Source organism: Mus pahari, chromosome 3 (genome assembly GCF_900095145.1).
Source record: "Mus pahari chromosome 3, PAHARI_EIJ_v1.1, whole genome shotgun sequence".
Lineage (NCBI taxonomy): Eukaryota > Metazoa > Chordata > Mammalia > Rodentia > Muridae > Mus > Mus pahari.
The window spans coordinates 83,179,762-83,200,249 of NC_034592.1; the positions used below are offsets into that span (position 1 = coordinate 83,179,762).

Here is a 20,488-nt window from a genome sequence, read left to right on the forward strand (position 1 = left end):
GAGAGAGAGAGAGAGAGAGAGAGAGAGAGAGAGAGAGAGAGAGAGAGAGAGTTAATCTAAAACTACAAGTACTGAATAGTAGAAGAAGTGGGTGGTATTATCCCATTTTCTTTCTCCAACATAGTTCTTTGACTTCATTCAGCAGTACTATGAGGTATTTGATCACCCTGATCATTGTACATTGGGAACACTATTTACTCACAGGAATAAAGGTTTGAACCTATTAATCTGTCTGAGCCTCCCTGTCTGAATATTAAGTGTCAAGATTAATATCTTTACCTGTTTGAAGGACATTGGCTGTCTTTTAACGAATAGTAGTTCACCATCTACTTTATCCAATAATAACCTGATAAAAATATGATTAAAGTCTTATATCATTCAATAATGTAGCTTCCAAGGTTTCAACTCCTAATGATTTACAAATATGGATGATTTGTGATTTGTTTTAGCTGAAATGTTTGTTAACAGATCAATATCAAGGATGTAATGGAAGGGCATGAAAATCTGAAGTCTCAATGGTCAATGTTTTCCTATGTATCAGGATCCAGATGTTAGATATAGTTTTCTTCCTCTTACTTCTCATATTGTTAATATTGATCAAATGCTCTAGTGTATATTTCATATAATATGGCACTGTCCCTAGAAAACAATACAATTGATGTTTCAGTTGAAACTATTACTTTAGTCCCTTTCTTTCATTAAAACAAGACATTTAATGTTAATTTTTACCATGTCATTGATAAAAGATATTATAATTCCTTATAAAGAGAGTTTTTTTTTTTTTTCAGAAAGAACGATAGGTGAATAACTTTTAAAGAACTTAGAAGCTACACAGATTTGGATTTTTCACTGCATAAATTAACAAATTCAAAAGTAAAAATTTTTCAAATTTAATAATTTGATATTTTCAGCTATATTTTCTGTTATGTTACATATCTTTCTGTTTCAATAAAGCTGTGTTTATATTTATTTTAATTACTTTTAATAGTGTATATATGCATATTTATTTGTGTATACTTTGAGTGTAGGTAGCTGTATAGATAAATTATAAGATTTCTGAGACTAGAAGTATAGATGTTTATGAGATACCTAGCATGGAGGCTAGAAAATTTTGCATCAACAATGTATTTTTTTAATATTAGAGAATATAATAAAATGAAATTACTATATTCTCAATCCTCTCTATATATGAAATATACATAAATTAAGAATATATTCTGTGTACTCTATATACTGATACTTGCATGTATATTTTATGGGCTGACTAAGAACCTGGATGTCCTCAACAATGGAATAGATACTGAAAATGTGATATATTTACACAATGGACTACAACTCAGATATTAAAAACAATGAATTAATGAAATTCATAGGCAAATAGAGAGAAGCAGAACATATTATTCTGAGTGAAGTAACTCAGTCACAAAAGAACACAGATGGTACGCACTTAATGATAAGTAAATATTAGACTAAAAGCTTAGGATACCTAAGAAGCAATTCATAGCGTGTGAAGGTCAATATAAAGGAAGATCAAAGTGTGGGTTTTTGGGTCCTTCTTAGAATGGGAAACAAAATACTCACAGGAGGAAATATGGAGACAAAGAGTGGAGCAGAGACTGAAGGAAAGGCCATCCAGAGACAGCCCCACCCAATGCTCCATCCCATAGACAAACACCAAACCCAGACACTATTGCAGACGCCAAGAAGTGCTTGCTGACAGGAGCCAGATATAGCTGTCTTCTGAGAGGCTCTTTCAGAGCCTGGAAAATACAGAGGCTGATGCTTGCAGCCAACCATTGGACTGAGCATGGGGTCTGTAATTGAGGAGTTAGAGAAATGACTGAAGGAGTTTGCAACCCATAGGAAGAAAAACAATATCAACCAACCAGATGCCTCAGAGCTACCAGGAACTAAATCACCAACCAAAGAGTACACATGGAGGACCCATGACTCTAGCTTCATATGTAGCAGAAGATGGCCTTGTTGGACATCAACGGGAGGAGAGGCCCTTGTTCCTGGGAAGGCTCGATGCCCCAGTATAGGGGAATGCCAGGGCTAGGAGGCAGGAGTGGGTGGGCAAGTGGGTGAGAGCCCTCATCCTCAGGGGATGGGGAGGATAGGATAGGGGATTTCCAGAGGGCAAGCTTGGAAAGGGGGTAAAATTTGAAATGTAAATAAATAAAATATCCAATTAAAAAAAGTATCCTCTTTCCTGTGAAAGCTACCTCTTCAACTCCTAGGATTCTTTAGTTGCCTGAAGTTCTTTGTTTAAAGTTGAGACCTCCTGGTTTTTCTCTGTCCAGTTTGGCTCACCCACTAGTTTCATTCTCTTTCACATTTTGGGATTCATTAATTTATGGACTGTAGAAGTGCGTGAACAGGAAGGGTCAAGAACACCACAAGCCAGAGTGAACTAACCTGAGCCCATGGGTGCTCACAGAAACTGAGCCACCAAAAAAGAGCATGCAGGGGCTGGACCTCAGTTCCCTAAACATTTGTAGCAGATATGCACCTTAATCTTCATGTGTGGGCCCGTAAAAATTGGACCATAGCCTGTCTCTGACACCGTTGACTATCAATGGATCCTCTTTCCCTATCTGAACTGTCTCTGATTGTGTCTCAGTGGAAGATGATCCACTTAGTCCTATTGCAACCAGGATGGAGTGGTACCCAAGGAGGGCTTCCCACTCTCTGGGGAGGAATATGTAAGGGTGGAACTTGAAAGATAGAAGACTTAGGGGGTCAATATCAGTTGTAAATCAAATAAATCAACTAATTAAAATAATTTATGGGTGTAGCTTCTGATATTATTACTAAACACATTCTCATATCCTTAATCACACCTCCTCCCTTTTAATTACCATTCTTTCTCCACCCAATTGATCTTGTACAGTGGGGCTTATTACTTAATTCCTTCCAGTTAATCACAACTGTTTCTGACTTTATTAGTTATTCATAGAATTTTATATGCATTTTTCTGCCCATGAGATCCCTTTCCCTTTTTTTGACACTAGTAACTATTAACATGATCCCCAGCCCTCTAGCAGACTCCCTGTACAGTTCTTTCTTCCTTTTTTCCTCTTTTCCCTGAGAACATTATAGATCCTTTTCAGAAACTGAGCCTTCCTGTATTATCTCACCTTTGTACTTTTACCAATACCAAGAGACATTCTCTACCTGGGAACCAATTGATCACACTAATCATGTGAGTAATTTACTTTTCTATCCTCCATTGCAAATTTTCCATTTATCATGCCCAGCACAGTAGCAGACTCCTTGTAGACACCTGTCTTCCCTCTATGATCCCTCTCCGTAGGTACTCTCTCAATCTACTTTCCTCCTTCCTGTGGACCCTTTTACTTCCTTTTCTAGCCCATTCCATTCCTTCATGTTAGTTTCCAATACCAAGAAACATGAACTACCTAGATGCACCCGAATCACTGGCAGGAATTCAGAAGCATTCCATGCCAGGCAACCCAAGGCAACCCATGATTCTAAGATGTAAAGCAGAAAGCAAGCAATGGACACCCACAAACAAACAAAGAAGCAGTTAAACAAACAAAAAACAATCAAACATGAAAGACCAGATAGCAACACCTAGAATCACAAGTATTTCAAACCTAGGCATCAGACCAAAACCCAATTTACTAACACTGAATATAAATGCTTTTATGTTAGCCTAGTAACCCTACTACAGTAGGCCCTGGAATATGCAACATAGCTGAAGAATAAGATAAGTACTTCAAAATTGTGAGTGTCCTATATGTTTTAGAGTCCCTCATGTCCATCTGTTCTTTTGGCCCTGGCTTAAATTCTGAACTTTGACCTGCAGTTTGTTTTAATTTATCTATGTATGCTGTCTGTATGTTTCCAAGCCATGGCCAGCCAGCTTTATTCTAAAGACAAGTTTTTACTGCTATCTGACTTCCTTAGTCTATTCTGCTTTTGCTGTTAATTGTAAAATGGAAATAATTTATAAATAAATCATTGAATAAATCACAATGATTTTGGTTTCTAATCACTGCCTCCATATCTCAAGTCTCATCTCCATGTTCTCTAAATCTAGACCATGAAATTGACAGAAATTAAATGATGATGGTAAATCATACCATATTAAACAAACCACTCATCAGTATTAAAATGAACTTTAGCTTCTGATTCTTTCATCCACCCAATATCAACATATCATTAATAAATATGAAAGTGTTCTTTCTTTCTTGTTCAGTAATTCATTGTTATTTGTCTTTGAGAAGGAAAAATTCTAGTTTTAGAGAAATTTGCTAATGCAATTTGTGATTTTGTCAGAGCTAATGATGCTTTACAGTATGTTGATTTAACTTTTAGGCAGTGAAGAATAAATCAATTCTCAGTATTGAAATGTGTGTGTGTGTTTGATAAGTGGATATTAGCCCAGAAACCTAGAATACCTAAGATACAATCTCCAAAACACAAGAAAATCAGGAAGAAGGAAGACCAACACGTGGATACTTCATTCCTCCCTAAAATAGGGAATAAAATACCCATGAAAGAAGTTGCAGTGACAAAGTTTGAAGCTAAGACGAAAGGATGGACAGCCCAGAGACTGCCCCACCCAGGGGTCCATTCCATAATCAGTCACCAAACGCAGACTCTATTGCATATGCCAGCAAGATCTTGCTGAAAGGACACTGATATCGCTATCTCTTGTGAGATTATGCCAGTGCCTGGCAAATATAGAAGTGGATGCCCACAGTCATCTATAGGACAGAACACAGAGACCCCAATGGGGGAGCTAGAGAAATTCCCCAAGGAACTGAAGGGGTCTGTAACCCTATAGGTGGAACAACAATATGAACTAATCAGTACCCCCAGAGCTCGTGTTTCTAGCTGCATATATAGCAGAAGATGACCTAGTCAGTCATCATTGGGAAGAGAGGACCCTTGGTCTTGCAGACTTTATATGCCCCATACAGGGGAAAGTCAGGGCCAAGAAGTGGGAGTGAGTGGGCAGGGGAGCAGGGTCGGGGGGAAGGTACAGGGGTCATTCGGGTCAGCATTTGAAATGTAAATGAAGGAAATATCTAATAAAATAATTTAAAACAAAAGAAAGATGTGTGTGTGTGTGTGTGTGTGTGTATGTGTGTGTGTGTGAGAGAGAGAGAGAGAGAGAGAGAGAGAGAGAGAGAGAGAGAGTGTGTGTGTGTGTGTGTTTTGTGGGTNGAGAGAGAGAGAGAGAGAGAGAGAGAGAGAGAGAGAGAGAGTGTGTGTGTGTGTGTGTTTTGTGGGTTATAGATTATCTCCCTATGAACTTACTTTACAATGAATGAATGTTAGGAAACTAAATTTGACACTAATAAAAGTAACTGTGGGTCTTTCCCAAGTAGTATCTAATCCATTGTAGGTTTGTTATAGGAATGTGAATTACAGTGAAGTGAGATAGCCCAGCCCCCTAATCCAAATTCAGGAGACTGAGGAAGAAAAGTTGCTGTGAGTTCAAGGATAGCCTAGGTTATGCCATGAGATTATGTGTTAAACCAAGCAGTCAGCCCAACAAACAAATAGGATTGTGAAATATCTGAGGCAGAGACAAGATGACAACCAGCTTGTTTTCACAGAACTTAGAGAAGTTTTCACACATGAAGCTTCAGATAGAATCACCAATTTTAGCTACACAAAATCTCAAGTGAGTTTTACATGATGAAATAATATTCCTCTTTTAGCTGACATCAACCAGTTGTTCTTTGAATGATGTGCTAAGTGTTTCACACTACTTCTCTTATTTAATATGACTCTCAAACAACACGAATTGGTGATTCACAGCTATTTTTATACCACAACTTGTTGCTTTGAATTTCTGATAGCAAATGCTGCTTGAATTTCTTGTCACAAACACATTGCTTAGATTGTAAAAGACAAACCAGTATTGCAAACTAGTAATTCCCTGACATCAAAATTTACTTATTTTAATTCTATTGCTGCTTCTTTCACATATAACTTTTAACCTTCATTAGTGCACTTTTGTGTCGTATAATGTTACTTATAAATACATGTCTTAGGGTAGAATCTTCACAAGTGTCTGTGCAACAAAGAAGACTACCTGAAAATACTTAGGATATAACATGAATCTCAAGGGTTAAAAATCAATGAAATAAGTTTTCAACCTAAATTTGCTCCTGTTTAAAATAAAAAAAAAATGCAGGAACAAATCTGATCAGACACTGCACAAAGGCTGACCAGTGACCAGCTGAACTTGAGATCCTTCCTACAGTCTGATGCCAAACCCTGACATTATTACTGATGTTATGTTGTGATTGGAGACAGGCTGTTCTCTGTGAAGCTCTATGAGCAACTGACTGAGCCAGATTCATATATTCATAGCCAAGCATTGGCATGAGGTCAAGGACCCCTTTGGAAGACCTAGGGGAAGGACTGAAGGAACTGAATGGGATAGCCACCTTATAGGAAGTCCAACATTGTCAACCAACCTGGATCCCTGGGAGCTCCTAGAGATTAAAATGATAAGCAAAAGCTTGTATTTCTTGATCTGAGACCTCCAGCACATATATAGCAGAGGGCTGCTTTGTCTGTCTTCAATGAGAGAGGATGTGCCTAATCCTGCAGGGATTTCATGGCCCAGGAAGAGGGGATTCCCTTTGGGGTGCAGCCTCACGAGGCCAAGAGGAAAGGGGACAAGGGGAGAATTCTGTGGGGGATGATCGGAAGATGGCCAACATTTAAGATGTAAATTATAAAAATTTAATAATGAATTAACCATAATTGTAATATCAATAATAAAAAGCACTGAAATAAAGAATGTGATATGTCACCAACCTCATATAACTGACACAGAATTATAGTATAATAAAAATTATAAATTATTGATTTTTATAATTGAATAGACAACTGAAAATTTTGACAATTTTGTGGCCTGCTTGCACATAAACATGAGTTTCTCAACTTTGGTAAGATTGTGTTGTAGCCAATCACATTTGTAGATTATTGAGTTAAAGCACTTAATGAATGCCAATAATATATTGAACTTAGTAATAGTACATTTTAGTAGGCATTAATCAGTCAGTTATTATCTCTTGAAGATGAACTGAATTTCAATATTCAATATTAAATATGAGTAAATATTCATTAACAGTTGTAAAAAGTCATTCAGGGTCCAGTTTTGAGGTCTGTTTCCTAATTACTTACAAAGAGTTTGGGGGGCTCAAGTCACCTCTGGTACATCATTCTTTATTCAACCCAAGTTTAATAGATAGAATAATAAGCACAATACAAAAAGTGTTTTTAAAAGAATATAACTTTACTCAAAGCTTTATTTCATATTTATACCTTACTGTTTTTAACATTTCCACCGTACTCTTTTGTCACCTTATTCTAATCTCAGTGGATACAATCCACTCTGTTGACCCTAATTTCTATAATATTTTATCCAATAATCCACACAATAACTTGGACTTCAAAATAATTTAAGTACTTATTTTGACATATGTAAGAGAACATTTCCATACTATCTCATTATTACGCTCCAAACTTTCTTCAGTACTCTGTGATATTAGGCCATTATTAATTAAAAAGGCCTCAAACTGGGACTAAGAAAAATCATCAGGGCATTTTGAATATACTTGTTAGCAGGCTTTACTTTCTCTCTCTCCAGGGAATGTGTCTGTGAAATTCTATGAATGTTATCTGGCTTCTTTTGGTTAACATACATTGTTAACAGTAATGATGCATGTAACATTATTGCTACTCTTTTCTTATTGCACGGGTCATATTATATAAGGTTTCACATGGTTTTGAAGTATAGATTGGAGACCTTGGTCAGGTACTCCAGTTATTTTACACTGAATAGTCTCATTTTTAAAATAATCATACCCTCCATGCTAGTGTCACAGGCTTTTAGAAAATGCTTTCAGAAGAATTATTGCAAACATTGTCCAGAAAAAGGAATTGAAGTTAGAATATTCTACATTATTCTTTAAATGTCAAAATTCTATTCTGGCATTGATGATTCTCTGATACAATAAAAGCAATAAAGTCTGTTTATTATTAACTTTACCTGTCTCAGAAATTCCATCTATATAAGTTAAATGTTTATCATGTATTATCCTGATGCAGAAATATAGACTTCTGAGATATACCTTGGGAAATGCTTTTTTAAAGATTAGCAAATGGAATTCTAGATGGGCATGGTATTTATGGCTTGTAATGCTAGCTATCACTGGCTATAAATCAAGAAGATTGCAAATTAATGGTTTTAGAGTGAGATAAAAATATACCAACTCAAATCACCAATACTCAGATTCATAAAAATAAAATTAAATGTGAAAAACAAGACTAAACTGGGAATGTACCTCTGTTGTACTTACTTAGCACCAACAAGTAATTATATTCATTATTCAGTATTGAAATATGTGCTTTTGTGTCAGGAGCTAACAAAGAGCAACTAAAACCTAGCAGATGGTCTTCTTGAGAAGGTTAGGCATTGGATTAAAATCTACAATGGATTTTCTCCTGTAGACAAGCCCAGGAGAATTTCACTTTAGGAAAGATTTCTGCTATTATCACTAGATATTAGCCACCTTTTTGAGCATATCTCTGCAGAAAAATGAAGGTGTACTCTCTACTAGTGATGCTATATAGACAAAGATATGATTTCTTAATTTTTAATAATGATCCTATAAGAATCCCTAAAATTATATTAACAGTTATTAAGCTCTTATGTGACAGGACTGCTACTAATGTTCCCTGATGTAAGAACTGCATTGAGAACTCTGCCACTCTTCAAATTTCATGAGTTAGTTGATTCTGAGGTAACAAGCATGCAGTCATCTGCAACTTAGCACATTCTAAGAGGTTGTAAAATCATAAACCAAAAGTCATAAATAGGGTACTAATGATTTATTTTAGCTGCAAGGACAGAAGATAAAATAGTGACTTGATTTACATGTAAAAAATTTCACTAAAGCTTAGTCACAAAAATTATGGTTTTTAACTCACCATGTGCCTCTAGAGCTGATAAAAGATGATGTATGTTTAGCCAGATAATTGTTCCTAATGGCTATGCATGTAAACGTTTTCTGTTGTAACTTTCTATTCTATCTATAATTTGAATTTGTTTGTAAACTTATGCTGAAGTTTTTACCATGCAATCATACATTCTGAAAGAAGTATACTGCTGAGGACAAAAAGAAGAGGGAACCCTTATCCCTCTTCTTCTGAGAAGCTCCTTTCCAATTTTCTTAGAGAGCTTTCATTGGAAAATTTTTACAACTTAGAAATAAAAGCTAAAACCACTTTTCAATGTGTCTCTTTTTCTTCCTGTGACTTCAAGTAGTGGGAAAGTTTGAGGGGTGTAGTTCCTCAGAGATAAAACAAAGGCTAATTTATTTGATCCAGTGCTGTCTCATGAGGTGCTAAACAGTTTTTCTCCTCAGAGGAACTCAGAAGGCAGGTCAGCTACTGAAGCAAAGGGACTTAGACTTAAGATAGGTAAATATTTTATTATTAAACTGCAACCCTAAATATTTCCTAAGACCAAGTCTTAGCCCTGTATATGCTCCTCCCCCTCTGCTGCCTCAAGAGGAACAAACAAAGAAATAAGAACCAGCAGGGTCTCTCCCTTTGAGTCCTGAAAGTCTCTCACCTCCCAGGTCTCTGGTGCATTCTGGAGGGTCTCCCCAACCTCCTACCTCCAGAGGTTGCCTGTTTTCATTCTTTCTGATGGCCTTCATGGCTTCATTCCTTTTCCCTCGCCTAATACCAGATCTGGTTGCCTTCTCCTCCCTGCCCCCCTCCCTTGTCCATTTTCCCTCCCATGTTCCTCCCTCACACCACACTTGTGATTGCTTTCTTCTCTCTCTCAAATGTGATAGAGTTGTTCTCACTTGGGCCCTTCAGCATGTTGACATTTTTGAGTTCTCTGGACTGTATCTTGGGTATTCTGTATTTTTTTTTTTTGGGGGGGNGTCAAATATCAACTGATTAGTGAGTATATACCATGCATGTCCTTTGGGTCTAAGTTACCTCTCACTCGGCAGGATATTTTCTAGTTCGATTCATTTGCCTAAAAATCTCAGGATGTNCTCATTCTTAATAGCTGAGTAATAGTCCATTGTGTAAATGAACAACATTTTCTGTATGCATTCATCTGTCGAGGGACATCAGGGATGTTCCTGCTTCTGTCTATCACAAACAAGGCCACTATGATCATAGTGGAACGCATACCCCTATGGCATGGTGGAGCTCTTTTTGGGTTTATTACCAAGAGTGGTATAGCTGGGTCTTCAGGTTGATCTATTTCCAATTCTCTGAGGAATCCTCAGATTGATTTCCACAGTAGTTGTACCAGTTTGCAATCCTACCAGCAATAGAGGAGTGTTCCCCTTTCTCTACATCCTTATCAACATGTGTTGTTACCTGAGATTTTGATCTTAACCATTCTGATTGGTGTAAAGTGGAATATCACTGTCATTTTGATGAAATACCTTACAGTAGGGAGAGGGAACTTATAGAGTCTACTTCCAGTAGAAAGACTGGGCATCAAGTGAGGGAGGGGAGTTGCTATCACATAGTCAAAACTCTGTCCCATATTTTTTTCTGTCTGAAAGTACTACAGGGTTGGAAATGGAGAGGATCCTCAGTAAAAGAAGGATCAGCCACAGTCCCAAGGCCTAATACTATTACTGAGGCTATGGAGCACTCACAAAAATGGAACTAACATAATGGTACTTTGGAAGATCCAACAAGCAACTGAAAAAGTCAGATGGAGATATTTGCACCCAACCAATAGACAGAAGCTGTTGACCCCTGTTGTTGAGTTAGGGAAAGGCTGGAAGAAGCTGAGGAGAAAGCCAACCCTGTAGGAGGACATAGCAGTCTCAATTAACCAGGACCCCAGAGATTTCTCAAACACTGGGCCACCAACCAGGCAGCATACAACAGCTGTTAAGAGGCATTTAATACATATACAGCAGAGGGCTGCCTAGTCTGGGTTCAGTCAGAGAAGATGCAACTAATCCTCAAGAGGCTGGAGGCCCAATGGAGTTTAGAGGTCTGGTTGGGTTGAGGTGGGGAGTGGGGACATAGTCGTGGAGACAGAGGGTTGGGAGGAGGTATGAGATTTGGAACAGTTGGAACGGCTATGGGGGAATAAAATCTGGAGTGTAAATATATATAAAAATACATAAAGGACAAAAAAAAAAAAAGAAAACTAAACCAAGTATAGAAAACAAAAACAACAATCTACTGATTCAATGCAATCCCCATCAAAATTCCAACTTAATTCTTTACCAAGTTAGAAAGGGTAATTTGCAAATTCATCTGGAATAACAAAAAACCTAGTATAGCAAAAACTATTCTCAAGAATGTAAGATCCTCTTGTGGAATCACCATGCCTGACATCAAGAGCAATTGTGATAAAAACTTCATGGTACTGATACAGCAACAGGCAGATAGATCAATGGAAGAGAATTGAAGACCCAGAAATGAACTCACACACCTATGGTCACTTGATCTTTGACAAAGGAGCTAAAACCATCCAGTGTAAAAAGGAAACCATTTTCAACAAATGGTGTTGGCTCAACTGGTGGTTATCATGTAGAATGTGAATTGATACATTCTTATCTCCTGGTACACAGCTCAAGTCTAAGTGGATCAAGGAACTCCACATAAAACCAGAGACACTAACATTTAGAGATGAGAAAGTGGAGGAAAGCCTGGAAGATATGGGCACAGGAGACAAATTCCAGAACAGAACAGCAATGGCTAGTGCTGTAAGATTGAGAATCAACAAACAGGACCTCATAAAACTGCAAAGCTTCTGTAAGGCAAAAGACACTGTCAATAAAATAAAAAGGCCACCAACAGATTGGGAAAGGATCTTTACCAATACTAAATCTGATAGGGGGCTAATATCATATATATACATATATATATTAGAAGTCAAGAAGCTGGACTCCAGAAAATCAAATAACCTCATTAAAAATGGGGTACAGAGCTAAACAAAGAATTCTCAACTGAGGAATACTGAATGGCTGAAGAGCACCTGAAAAAATGTTTAATATCCTTAATCATCAGGGAAATGCAAATCAAAACAACCCTGAGATTCTACCTCACACCAGACAGAATGACTAAGATCAAAAATTCAGCTGACAGCAGATGCTGGCAAGGATGTGGTGAAAGAGGAACACTCCTCCATTGTTAGTGGGATTGCAAGCTGTTACAGCCACTCTGGAAATCAGTCTGGTGATTCCTCAGAAAACTAGACATAGTGCTACCAGAGGATCCAGCAATACCTCTCCTGGGCTTATTTCCAGAAGATGTTCTATCTTGTAATAAAGACACATGGTCCACTATATTCGTAGCAGTCTTATTTATAATAGTTAGAAGCTGGAAAGAACCTAGATGTCCCTCAACAGAGGAATGGATTCAGAAAATGTGGTACATTCACACAATGGAGTATTACTCAGCTATTAAAAACAATAAATGTATGAAATTCTTAGGCAAATGGATGGATCTGGAGAATATAATCCTAAGTGAGGTAACCCAATCACAAAAGAACTCACATGATATGCACTCACTGATAAGTGGATATTAGCCCAGTAACATAGAATATCCATGGTACAATTTGCAAAACACATGAAACTCAAGAAGAAGGAAGACCAAAGTGTGGATACTTCGTTCTTCCTTAGAATGGAACACAAAATACCCATGGAGGGAGTTACAGAGACAAAGTTTGGAGCTGAGATGGAAGGAAGGACCATTCAGATACTGCNCCATCCAGGGATCCATCCCATAAACAGCAACCAAACCCTGACACTATTGTATATGCCAGGAAGATTTTGCTAATAGGGCCCCGATATAGCTTTCTCTTGTGAGGCTATGCCAGTGCCTGGCAAATACAGAAGTGGATGCTCCCAGTCATCTACTGGATGGAACACAGGGCCCCATATGTACAGAAAGTACCCAAGGAGCTAAAGGAGTCTGCAACCATATAGGAGGAAAAACAATATGAACTAACCAGTACCCCCAGAGTTTGTGTCTCTAGCTGCATATGTAGCAGAAGATGGCCTAGTTAGCCATCAATGGGAGGAGAGGCCCTTGGTCTTGCGAAGACTATGTGCCCTATTACCGGGGAATGCCAGGGCCAGTAATCACAAGTGGGTGGGTTGAGGAGCTGGGTGCAGGGAGGGTATAAGGGATTTTCAGGATAGCATTTGAAATATAAATGAAGAAAATATCTAATAAAAAAATACACACACAATGAAAGCAAGAAAGCAAGCAAGCAAGAAAGAAACAAACAAAGAAACAAAGAAACAAAGAAACAAAGAAAATAAAAATAAACAAAGAACTTACAGGGCTGGACCCTGACACATTTGGGTATGCATATTTATGTATGGGATGGGGGGAATAATGGGAGGCTGTGTTCTAGATTGGCTTGTTGATTTATAGTATAATTGTAAGTTTTCTATTCCTTTATGATATCATTAAGAAAAATATCTTTATTTTCTTAACATGAGTCATGTATAGTTGTTTCTAACTTGTTTATCTAATTAAGCTTCATTTCCATTTCTTTGTCCAATGTATTATTAGTTTATTAAGATGCTTTATGCCTTTCATTGCTTATTGTTTCACATAGTACATACAAGGACTCTTATGAAATATGTAACCAGAAACTCCTTTTCCTCAGTGGCACCCTTACTGGTCTATACTAAGTCTCTCTCACTAGATGAACCATCTTTGTATCATCTTCCAGCATCTTCCCAGTGCATCTACAGCTTTCTCATTATATCAGTGAGAAAAATTAAGATTCAGATCATTTTTCTTTCACCTCTCATGCTCAAAATTTTGTGTTATTATTGGTTTTGCAGTTTTGAGTGGATCTTCAATGAGATAGCTCTTTGATTCTATGGACGTATGATGCCAAAACTGTACCTTTTTGGTTATTTTGCCATTTGGTACTTTTTGTAGACCACTGACATCATATCTTGAAATGGCTCTTATTTGCTTTCTTTTTTGGAAGCTTGTACAATGACTTCTGGAACCTGAAGTCTTCAAGCCTGGGAAATTTAGCTCAGTTCCAGCTCAGGGGCTTCTAGGCCCTGTACCTAAAGTATCTTATCATGTCCATAGTAGTGACTTCCCTTCTACCTCAGTGGGGCAGAAAAAACAAAAAAACAAAAAAACAAAAAAAAAGGTAAGTAGCAAAATTCCATAGTATTTTAGATATTTAAAAAGTTATCACATACAGTTTCAAATTTCTTTCTCTTTCTTTAATTTTTAGCAATTCAGAAGTGTTCTTCAGTATAATGCATTCAGATAAGTTGTTGGCCAAGGGGGAACCCATGGAAATCCATAAACAACTTTCATTTTTGCTAAGAAAATGGGTTACTCTCTAAAAACTGAGAAGGTACCATTGCCTTAGGCAATACCCACACAAATCATTTGGACACAGAGAAGTTTATCTGGTGCCTCCATGTAGCTTTCACCCCTACATTCCAATGTATTCCTCTGTAGGCAAAAAAAAAAAAAAAAAGAGAAATGTGTATAACAACCCAGGCACAAAACATCTGACTGACATTCTTTCCTGCACGCAATTCATGCTAGGGCAACGATAAACATAGATCTTGCTAAAGTAGCCAGCCTATGTCTGATTTGACTTAACCTTCATTCTACAGGAAAGAATCCATACCCCGTTCTGCTTGAGTAATCCAGAACCAGAGACTATATGACCCATAGTTCAAGGGTGAATCTAAACACTTTTCATAAAAAAAACTCAATAAAATGATTCCTAATGTTATTCTCTATTCATAGATCAGTGCCTTATTTAGTCATCACCAGAAAACCTTCCTCCAGCAGCAGATGGGAACAGACACAAGACCTACAGCCAGACATTATGCTGAGAGATACTGTACATGGAATTTTCCACCAAATTCCTCATTTACAGTTCAGAGAACCATGGAATAGGAGGCTGAATGTTAGAACCTGATGGGATATAGAAAACCAGAAGAGCAAGAGCCATGCCATCAACTAAGCTAGGTATATTTGAGCTCAACAGATTGAAGCAGCAAGCACAGGGTCTATGGGGTTCTGCATCAGCTTCCTGCTGAATATATTAAAGCTTTCAGCTTAGTGCTGTATGGGACTCCTGAGTGTGAGAATAAGTGACTCTCCGATTCTTGTGCCTTTTCTTGTGGCTCATGCTCCTGTTAGATTGTCAACAATTAAGTAAGGTACCCTTTCTTTTTATCTTATTATGTTTCATTGTGTCATGTTTGATTGTTATATCTTAGAAGCCTCTTCTTTTCTAATGAGAGAAAAATAGAGAGTAAATACAGTGGGGACAGGATGTGGGGAAGAACTGGGAGGAGTAAAAGGAGGACAATTCATTTTGTACAAACAGAGCTCTAGAATCTTGATTAACATCTTACCTCTTCCTATCTGACATAACTATTATTTCATCCACTTCCATAACATTATGTTTACCTTCTAGTCTTTAAAAAAAGTATTTTGCTTTAATTCTGGCTTACTTTACTTAATAGTCTACTATTCTCTTCATGTATTCTGACATGACCATGTTTAATCTGTAATTGCTAAATGTTCAGTATATGATGTTTTCCTTTTTTTAATTTATCATTTCAGTGATAAGTGTTTATTTCTCCTCTTGACTAAATTGAATTGAGAAAGAGAAAATGCCATATTAAAAAGTGAATCAATTTCCTTTCTGTAAAAACTCAAGTATATTATTGAATGGCAATGTGTCATCTCTACTTTTAATTGTTAAATAATAATCATAGTATTTTATATAATGAATAGTCTAATGCAAATAACAACTGATAATTTAAGTTTTTTTCTCTACAGAATATTGACAATTACTCTTCAAAAGTGGGTATATTATAGAATTCAAGGAATGTCCACACATTGGTGCATTTCTTTAATCCCAGGACTGAGGAGGTATTGTCAGAATGGTTTCTGTGAGTTAGCCCACCTGGTCTACAAAGAGAGACCATTGTCTCAAAAATAGTAGTAAAGAAAACAAAAGAGAGAGAGAGAGAGAGAGAGAGAGAGAATGAGTGAGGGGGAACTGAAAGAAAAAAGTAAAAAAAAAAAAACTGTTGAAAATTAAAACAAATGATGAAACAACATTGTTTACCAGAGTATCCTGGATGAAAGATGTAATTATTGATAAATTTTGTTGGATCCAAATAAAGCATAATATTTAGAAATATTTAGCAAGAATTAATTTCCTAGTTTTATTTAAAAATATACCATTTTACCTGTTATATTTGAATATATATTTGCATATATATATTTGTATATATATATATATATACAATATTACCAGGTAATGATATATATGCATATATATTATTGAAAAATATTTTTTAAATAGAATAAAATTATATAAAAGTTTTCCATCATATCATCACATTTATGCAAACAAAAATTCTAAGAATATAAAAAAAATAAAAATCAATTGTTCCAAGTCTGGGGAGATGGCTATGTCTGCAATGTGCTACCATAGCAGCTGTGGTGATCAGAGTATCCAGAGTATCCACATAAGAGTCACATGTGTGGCATCCACCTTAGTGCTGGGAAAAATATATAAAAAACCCCTAAGTGCTTTGAATAAGAGATGATGTCTCAAGAATCATGATGGACTTATCAATGTATTTCAGTTGGAAACTGAGTAAATATTTTAATGGTTTCCTTAAACCAATAATGTTTTTATCTGTAAGTTAATTAGAACAATTTTAAAAATCCCTCTTATTCTAAAAGAAAAAGCTATAATGGAGAATAATATATTAATCTCTGATCTATACTTACACAATGACACACACACACACACACACACACACACACACACATATATATATGTATGTATATATGCTGTTGAAAAACATATATACACACACATACACACCACAAACAACATATAACACATGCACACACACAGAGATAGAGACAGAGACAGAGACAGAGACAGAGACAGAGACAGACAGAGAGAGATATCTGAGTTGAGTTTCAAAACAACAACAACAAAAACGTAGTCAAGATGGAAATGACAAAACAAAACAAGCCTCACTGTCACATATCTCATCATCTGGTTTTGAAAATAAAACCATAAATACTTAAAATTCAAGTGACTAAACATTTATTATTACAGAACAAATAACAAACAATAATAAATTGATCTGCACATAGAAAAGTATAGAGTTAAAAATGTTACACAGGGCCACCAATGGGGGAGCTAGAGAAAATACCCAAGGACCTGAAGGGGGCTGCAACCCTGTAGGTGGAACAACAATATGAACTAACCAGTACCCCCTGAGCTCCTGTCTCTAGCTGCATATGTAGCAGAAAATGGCCTAGTCAGCCATCATTGAGAAGAGAGGCCCCTTGGTCTTGCAAACTTTATATGACCCAGCACAGGGGAAGGCCAGGGCCAAGTAGTGGGAGTGGGTGGGTAGGGGAGCAGGGGCGGGGGAGGGGAATAGGGAACTTTCAGGATTGCATTTGAAATGTAAATAAAGAAAATATCTAATAAAAAATTTTAAAAAAAGTTACAAAACCTTGGAAAGAGAAACAAAATGCGGCCTTCCACTGAATTAGAAGAACAGAATGGTTTAAGTCCAGTGCTCCCCCCCACCCCATGTGCTCTTACATGTGTTTATCCTTCTTTTTAACGTAGCAACCTAACTCTTACTTCCAAAGTTTATATTTACCAGAAAAAAAACTCACTTCCATTTATTGATTGAGGTCATTAATAGAAAAATATGGTTGTTTTAGCTGACAAAGTAAATTTGTGTTAATCAAAATAATGCAAAGATAAACAGAGGTGAGTGCTGGGTCCCCCACTTGCCTCAGAAGGCCTGCCTCCCCTGCCTAGCCTTGTGCTCTCCTGCCATAGCCCCACAGAAATGCTTCAACTACCACAGTCCTTCCTTCACCAGATGAGACTAGTGTCCTGACTCCTCATCTTACTCAGGCCTATGCCAAAGATGTAAAATTTGGTTTCGGATGCTCGAGCCTCAATGATTCAAGGTGTAGTCCTTTTAGCTGATGCTGTAGCTATTACAATAGGGTCAAAGGGAAGAACAGTGATTATGGAATAGAGTTGGGGAAGTCTCAAAGTAACAAAAGATGGGGTCACTGTCTCAAAGTCAATTGATTTAAGGGATAAATACAAAAATATCAAAGCTAAACTTGTTCAGGATGTTGCGAATAACACAAATAAAGAAGCATGCTCTATTGCCAAAGAGGGATTTGAGAAGATCAGTGGAAATCCAGGGAGGGGTGATGTTGGATGTCGATACTGTAATTGCTGCACTTAAGATATAATCCAAACCTGTGACAACCCCTGAAGAAATTGATCAGGTTGCTACAATTTTTACAAATGGAGACAAAGACATTGGGGACATCATTTCTGATACAATTAAAAAGGTTGGAAGAAAGAGTGTCATTATAGTGAAGGATGGAAAACCCCTGAATGATGAGTTAGAAATTATTGAAGGCATGAAGTTTGATAGAAGATAAATTTCTCCATATTTTATTAACACATCAAAAGGTTAAAAGTGTGAATTCCAAGATGCCTACATCTTGTTGAGTGAAAAGAAAATTTCTCGTGTTCAGTCTGCTGTACCTGCTCTTGAAATTGCTAATGCTCATCAGAAACCCTTGGTCATAATCGCTGAAGATTGATGGAGAAGCTCTAAGTGCACTGGTTTAGAACAGGCTAAAAGTTGGTGTTCTGGTGTAATAGTGAAAGCTCCAGGGTTTGGGGACAATAGGAAGAATCACTTTAAAGATATGGCTATTGCTACTGATGGTACGGTGTTTGGAGAAGAGGGGTTGAATCTTAATCTTGAATATGTTCAAGCTCATGACTTAGGAAATGCTGGAGAGGTCATTGTCTCCAAAGATGATGCCATGCTTTTGAAAGGAAAAGGTGACAAAGTTCACACTGAAAAACATATTCAAGAAATCACTGAGCAGCTAGACATCACAACTAATGAATATGAAAAGGAAAAGCTGAACAAATCACTTGCTAAACCTTCAGGTAGAGTAATTGTGTTGAAGGTTGGGGGAACAAGTGATGATGAAGTGAATGAGAAGAAAGACAGAGTTACAGTTGCTCTCAATGCTACAAAAGAAGCTGCTGAAGAAGGCATTTTTCTAGGAGGGAGTTGTGCTCTGCTTAGGTGCATCGCAGCCTTGGATTCAGTAAAGCTTACTGATGAAGATCAGAAAATAGGTATAGAAATTATTAAAAGAACACTTAAAATTCTTGCAATGACGATTGCTAAGAATGCAGGTGTTGAAGGATCTTTGAATAGTTAGGAAAATCCCCAGATTTCCTCAGAAGTTGATTATGATGCCATACTTGGAGATTTTGTGAACATAGTGGAAAAGGGAATCATTGGTCCTACAAAGGTTGTAAGAACTGCCTTAATGGATGCTCCTGGGGTGGCCTTCTTGCTAACTACAGCTGAAGCTGTACTGACAGAAATTCCTAAGGAGAAGGACCCTGGAATTGGTGCAATGGGTGGAATTGGGAGGGGGTATGGGAGGTGGCATATTCTAACTCCTAGAATAGTTCTTTGCCCATATCAATGTATGGTGACAAGAAACTCAGGGCAGATTCCTCATCCATAACTTCAAAGAAGTCACCTGGAGAAAACAACTAAAGAGAAGACTGGCTGATCACTGTAAACATCAGTTCTGGATTTCTTTGATAATATATAATGGTTTACTGCTGTCATTGTCCATGCCTACAGATAATTTATTTTGTATTTTTGAGTAAAGCCATTTGTACATTCCTGATGCTGGGTCTAAGAGCCAAAACCCAGTGATTTCAACTTAAATCACTGAGGCATCTCTACTATTCTGTTAGCATCAGGACTGTGGCATTGTGTCACCACATGAGAAGTTCAGAAGCAGCCTTCTGTGAAGGGTGGGAATGACTGTGTACAAAGTAGATAAGTATCCAATTATGTGACAACCTTTGTGAAACAATTTTTTGTTTAAAGTTCAAGAAAAAAAGAAAAAGAAATACAGCAGTATTCAACCAGTTTGTAAAATAGAATAAACACCAATTTTTCACATACATGGAGTAGCTTACAATTACCTGTGACTTCAGTTCCAGGGAATCTAATGGCCTTTTTCTGTACCAGCAGGATACTTTATTTATATGGACACCTATAGACACACAGGAATACATACATATTATAAATAATAAAATTAAAAATAATATAAATATATTTTCTTTTTTCACCTACCTCACTTATATAGTCATGATATATATAGATGATATAGATAGATATAGATATAGATATAGATATAGATATAGATATAGATATATAGATATATAGATATAGATATGGATGATATAGATATAGATATAGATATGGATTATATAGATATAGATATAGATATAGATATAGATATAGATATAGATATAGATATAGATATAGATATAGATATAGATATAGATATAGAT

At 36.8% G+C, this 20,488-nt stretch overlaps 1 pseudogene; it reads left to right on the top strand.

Annotated features, from left to right (window-relative positions):
• The first annotated feature begins 17,909 nt into the window (after positions 1–17,909).
• Positions 17,910–19,573, top strand: LOC110319272 (annotated as a pseudogene).
• The last annotated feature ends 915 nt before the right edge of the window (positions 19,574–20,488 follow it).